Source organism: Hyla sarda, chromosome 3 (assembly GCF_029499605.1).
Source record: "Hyla sarda isolate aHylSar1 chromosome 3, aHylSar1.hap1, whole genome shotgun sequence".
In the NCBI taxonomy this organism is placed as follows: Eukaryota; Metazoa; Chordata; class Amphibia; order Anura; family Hylidae; genus Hyla; species Hyla sarda.
The window spans coordinates 187,832,683-187,838,748 of NC_079191.1; the positions used below are offsets into that span (position 1 = coordinate 187,832,683).

The 6,066-nt window shown below is 45.3% G+C and overlaps 1 non-coding gene across 1 annotated transcript; it reads right to left on the minus strand.

Moving 5' to 3' along the window:
- Positions 1–1,816: 1,816 nt before the first annotated feature.
- Positions 1,817–2,002, minus strand: LOC130363312 (U2 spliceosomal RNA). Its single transcript, XR_008891787.1, has one exon. It is a non-coding gene; the product is annotated as a U2 spliceosomal RNA (small nuclear RNA).
- Between the last annotated feature and the right edge of the window lie 4,064 nt (positions 2,003–6,066).

The following is a 6,066-nucleotide window of genomic DNA, read 5'->3' on the forward strand; positions in this document are numbered from 1 at the left end:
CAGTTCTCTGAAAGGTGCAGAGTCCACCACTTGAAAAGAGAGGGACTGCAGCACCAGCAACTTAGACAGGAGCACATTCAGCGTCTGCACCATTTGATGAGTGCGCGCATACTGTTGTCTCTTGGACATGGTTTCGAAGATGGTTTGTTGGCGGAATGGCTGACAAAAAGTGGGAGGAGCAGGAGCATCTGGAGCGACAGAAGGAGGGTATGACACACAGCTCCCTTCGGCTGAGGTGGTGGAGCTTTGGCTGGCTGAAAGAGGGAGCAGTGTGCCACTGGGTGATGCAACAGGCTGGACCACTACATTGGAGCCACGGTTCTCCCAGGGCGCTTTATGGTGGTGAAGCATATGTTGACGCAGGGCTGTGGTGCCAACATTGGGACCCTGGGCACGCTTCAACTTCTGCCAACATATCTTGCATGTGGCTATGTGAACCTCCTCCGGATGTTTGATGAAAAACTGCCACACAGCCGAGTAGCTGATTTTCACACCAACAGTCCACACTAATTGACTGCTACTGCCGCAAACTCCAGGAACTTCTGTTCCACTACCTCCCAGGAAGGTAGGCTGCCACAAAGCAGGTGGTTTGGATCCAGAATTTCCACTTCTGCAAGCATGCTGACTGCCAACCATGCTACCGCCTTGTTGGCTCAGCTGCTGCCTCAAGGACAACCAGCAACTCTCTTCTCCTGATGATGATAAAGCCCCTTCTGCACCCGGCCCCCAATTGCGATCGGCTTCATCACCATGAACAAGTGTCTGCACGTCACTGATGTCCTCCTCAGGTTCCTCAACATTGTCTGCTTCAGGACCCTGAAACCTGGCAACACCACCTCCCACGTCACTCTAATCATCACTACTTGTCCGCCTAGCGGAGGAAGCGGCGAATGTCTCCTCCACTTCTTGGCTGGGCAGTAGCTGCTGACTGTCCTCTATTAGATCGTCCTCAGTGAATAGTGGAGCTCAACCCACAGCATAAGATACTTCTGTAGGAGAGGGAACAGCATAGGACAGAGGAAATGGGGGAACAGGGACTGCTCCCGGGCTATGCCAACTGAGGTTGTGTCTGAGGAACCCACCGACTGTTGACTGGGGGTGTCAGATGTCACTTGTTTTATTTTATTTATTTTTTAGAGTCGAGGCAAGTGCTCTCTATCACTCAAAGTGCAAACATGTCACGCTAAAAAAAACTTGCACAAAGGATGCGGTCTATCGCTAAGCCCTTCTCCGACAGGAGAGAGGCCCCCAACAAACCTACCCTTCACCTCCGGGCCAAAAGGCACCTGCAAGGATCCAGGTTCGATTACCCTTTTCGCCGAAGCTACTAAGGGACCACAAATGCTCTTGGCTTCAACCTAGGCGTTAGCCAAGGTATCAGCCGAGGAGCCGTGTACTGGTGGCATCTTGACCAAAGCCAAGATGCCCAGGGGTTGCAGGGAGGTGAGGAACCTAATGGCCACGCACACCTCCCCTAGACCGCCAGGAGGGACACCCAGAAGGGCTACCGCATCCTGACAATCCTGTGTACAAATAAAGACACAAACATGGCACAGTGACAAACAAAAAAATTATAAATAAGTGTACAAGTGCAGATATACTGCCTGGTCATCCAGCCGGATCTATAAAAATTGCCCTGATCCTAGCCAGAAGGCCGGGATACCAAGGGTGAGTGCCAAAGGTGAAGAGTATGGTGCAGTGCGTTCACTCAGTGAGTTAACACCCAGTGAGTTTTGGCACCTCAGGGTCACCACTCCCCGAGGCACAGAAGTACCTCGGCTCTACACCCCTCTACCTCATGGCGAGACCCGGAGGAAGCAGGTCACATCGGGGCAGCCGTTGAGCTGATTCCTCAGAACCAGCCCCGGAACGCCCCGGTACACCTGCCTCCTACCATGCAGCAACCATCCCCACCAGCTCAATACCGGCGCTTCGGGTCACTGGTGTAAACTGATAAGAACAGATACTACACTTGATCTTAGTCAAAAGGCCGAGAAGCGATGTCACTTGTGATGAAGTGGATGACCGTGTTAACCAATCGACGATGGCCGATGGGTTGCTGGTCGAGACACAACCGCTAGTTAATAACGGGAGATCAGGCCTCTCGCTGCGACTCCTGCTGCCACTCGCCCCTAGTCTGCTGCGACCTCTGCCTGAAGGATTTAGGCCTCTGCCACTCCTCTGTGCACATCCTGGCACTTCTCTGCCTGACATACTTAGTGCGTATTTGAGAGGCATACAATACGCTTCACTACGGTTAAAACAGTATTTGTTGCAGGGTGATGTTGTCCTGGATGTTGGTTGATGCTCTGATTAGTAATTGTAGTGACTGTGGTGGGTGGCAAGCTGAGATCAGACACGTTTCGGCCCTACATGGTCCATCCTCAGTGATCATGGAGGGTAAGCAGATGTCTGGGTTTCAGAAGCCAAATTTGGCGGGAAAGTTTCTAGGCAATTAGAAAAAACAGGAATGGTACCTTGGACTGGAAGTGTGTAATGAGGGTGAATGGAAAGTCTGGATTGGATTGAAAAATGGGATGTTGCATGCATTGTGTGGGTTATGTGAGTGTGGGTATATGTATATAGGCAGATATAATTAAATATAATGGGAGGTATTAGCTTTAAAAACTAATGTTACTTGGATATTTGGAATATACAGAAAATAGATAAATAAACTGAAGAAATAAATAAATGTGAGAAAGACAGATGGTGTAGAAGGCAAATATTATGGACAAAAACTAATGTATGATTAAAGCTGGATCTGATATCCCTTAATCGTGGGAAAATAAAGTGTATAAATACCCACATATGACCCCATTTTGGAAACGGCACCCCTCATGGAACGTAACAAGGGGTACAGTGAGCCCTAACACCCCACAGGTGTTTGACGAATTTTCGTCAAAGTTGGATGGGGAAATGAAAAAAATATTTTTTTAACTAAAATGCTGGTGTTACCCTAAATTTTTCATTTTCACATGGAAAATAGGAAAAAAAAGCCTCCCAAAATTTGTAACCCCATATAAATACCCCATATGTGGATGTAAAGTGCTCTGCGAGCAAACTACTTTGCTCAGAAGAGAAGGCCATTGGGATTCTCGCCATTGGGCTTTCAGAGAGAAAATTTGTAGGGAATTGAAGGGCACGGATACTGGAAGCCTGTGCTAGCATTTCTCCTGCGGCGTTGCTATCAGTGTGTGAAGAGTGGGAGAAGAGGGTTGCATTGACAATTCAACACAATGGGCAGCACATTGAACACATTTTATAAGTGGTCAGAAACTTGTAAATAACTCATGAAAGAATAAAGTTACGTTAAAACCAAGCGCATCATTGTTTTTCTTGTGAAATTCCCAATAAGTTTGATGTGTCACATGACCCTCTTCCTATTAAAAAAACTAAAGTTGGATTCAAAATGGCCAACTTCAAAATGGCTGCCATGGTCACCACCCATCTTGAAAAGTTTCCCCCCTCACATATACTAATGTGCCACAAACAGGAAGTTAATATCACCAACCATTCCCATTTTATTAAGATGTATCCATATAAATGGCCTGCCCTGTATAAAAAAATATCACTAATTAAATTGCAGGGTCAATAGTGTACGCGCAAAAAAACTCCAAAGTCCAAAATAGCGTATTTTTGGTCAATTTTTATATCATGAAAAAATTTATAAAAAGTGATCATGAAGTCCGATTAATACAAAAATGGTACCGATAAAAACTTCAGATCATGGTGCAAAAAATTAGCTCTCATACCTCCCCATACGCAAAAAAAAAAAAAAAAAAAAGGGGTCAGAAGATGACTATTTTAAACGTATAAATTTTCCTGTATGTAGTCATGATTTTTCCAGAAGTACGACAAAATCCAACCTATATAAGTAGGGTATCATTTTAATTGTATGGACCTACAGAATAAAGATTAGGTGTCATTTTTATCGCAAAAATGTACTGCGTAGAAACGGAAGCCCCAAAAATTACAAAATGGCGTTTTTTCTTCAATTTTGTCGCCCAATGATTTTTTTTTTCTCGTTTCGCCGTACATTTTTGGGTAAAAATTTTTGGGTGCAAAATTGAAAGGGTTATGATTTTTAAAGGGTGAGGAGAAAAAAAACGAAAGTGCAAAAACGGCAAAACCCGTGGTCCTTAAGGGGTTAAAAATTGGCTTTTTAACGCCCGTTACAAAAACCCATACGGCCGTTACAAAATCCCATTATAGACTATGGGATTTTACATTATCCTTTTTAACCCGTCATAGCCCGTTATTAATAACGGACATTTTTTTGTGATGGGTGAAAGAACGGAAGAAATAATGCATGCACTATTTCTCCCATTACTTTCTCCCGTCACAAAATAACGTCTGTTATTAATAACAGGCTATGACGGGTTAAAACGGATAATGTAAAATCCCATAGTCTATAATGGGATTTTGTAACGGCAATATGGGATTTAGTAATGGCCGATTAAAGGCCGATTTTAAGGGTTTTCATAACGGAACATTAAACGGATCTTTAGGGTGCGTTCACATGCTAGTAACTAGCAGCAGGTTTCCTGTTGTGGAAAACCCACTGCGAGTTACGCTACCATTCATTTGAATTGGTCCGCAGACAGTCCGCAAATCTGACACTATTGCGGACTGTCTATGGACCCATTTAAATCAATGGTTGCATAACTCACAGAAGGTTTCCCCCAGGGAAACCCGCTGCTAGTAATAGCACGTGAACGCACCCTTAAAACTGATGAATTTTATAGTGTGAAAGGGGCCTTATGAGCATTCTCAGGCCCCTTTCACACTATAAAAATTCATCCGTAATCAACGTCCGTCATAAAAATCTTGAAAATCTGCCATTAAACGGCCTTTAGAAAATTCCTAACGGCTGTGGGGTCTATGGGATTTTTCTAATAGCCGTTTTAACCCGTTATCGCCCATTATTAATCACAGCCGTTATTTTGTGATGGGCGATAGTAACGGGAGAAATAGTGCATGCACTATTTCTTCTGTTCATTCCCCCGTCACAAAATAAAGGCCATTATTAATAAAGGGGGATAACAGGTTAAAACGGCTATAAGAAAAATCCCATAGACTATAATGGGATTTTCTAATGGACGTTTAACGGCCGATGTCCAGGGTTTTTATAACGGGCGTTTATAACGGAGGTATTTGTGGTGTCCCGGTACCGTATTTCATACGTTACCTTTGTAGAGGTCCCCATAGTCAGAGTCCCTAGGAACGTCGGGGTCCCTCTCCTATAGTTATCCCCTTGTCACCCCTCAGTTAGTCTATGACTGTATAGAAGTTCTTATAAATATAAGTGTAAATGTGCATATATTTGGTTGCCTATCTATTCAGCGTAGCAGGACCTGCGGGTCACGTGATTAGGTTAGAACTCTATGGTTTTGCTACAGGACCTTTGGAGGTTCCCATGACGTGTTCACCCACAATGCAATGTAACGGTGAGTGACAGTTGTTATGGACCAATCCAAAATGGCCAGCCCCTGCCCATATAAGGGACCTGCGTCATCTTGATCGCTCTCTTGGGTTGCTGATTCTGGAAGAGGTAGGACCTCTGCAGCTTACAAGATGATTTACTAGGCCAAAGCCTTGCGGCCTCGGCCTCTAACATAGCGGATATACTAAGCAATTCACCACAAAGCCTTTTTGGCATCACAAACAGGATTCGAGTGTGTGCCTACTGTTGTTGCCACTAGTGAAATTGTACTCCCCCCCCCCCCCCACCCACAGAAAGTAAAAGGCTTTATTCATGTGTCACAGACCGCATTACAGTGTACAAGAGCGGTGCGTGTGGTGTGAATTACAGAGGGGCCACGCCAAAAGTAAGGGGGGAGGCGAAGATTTATTTGCTGCAATGTGTAAACTGCAAAACGAATTCATGCTACGATCCTCTGGTCCGGTCAGCATGGGAGGAGTTAACCTGCTGCCGAAGAAGTGCGCAAAGAAGTCCCACGCTGCGCCACGACCTTCCCCTGGGCGTGGCTGCTAAGTTGCTGTGTCACAACCGAAAGGGAACTTGGAAACACAGGAGTCGTTTCTGGGAGGACAGGAAGTCGGGGC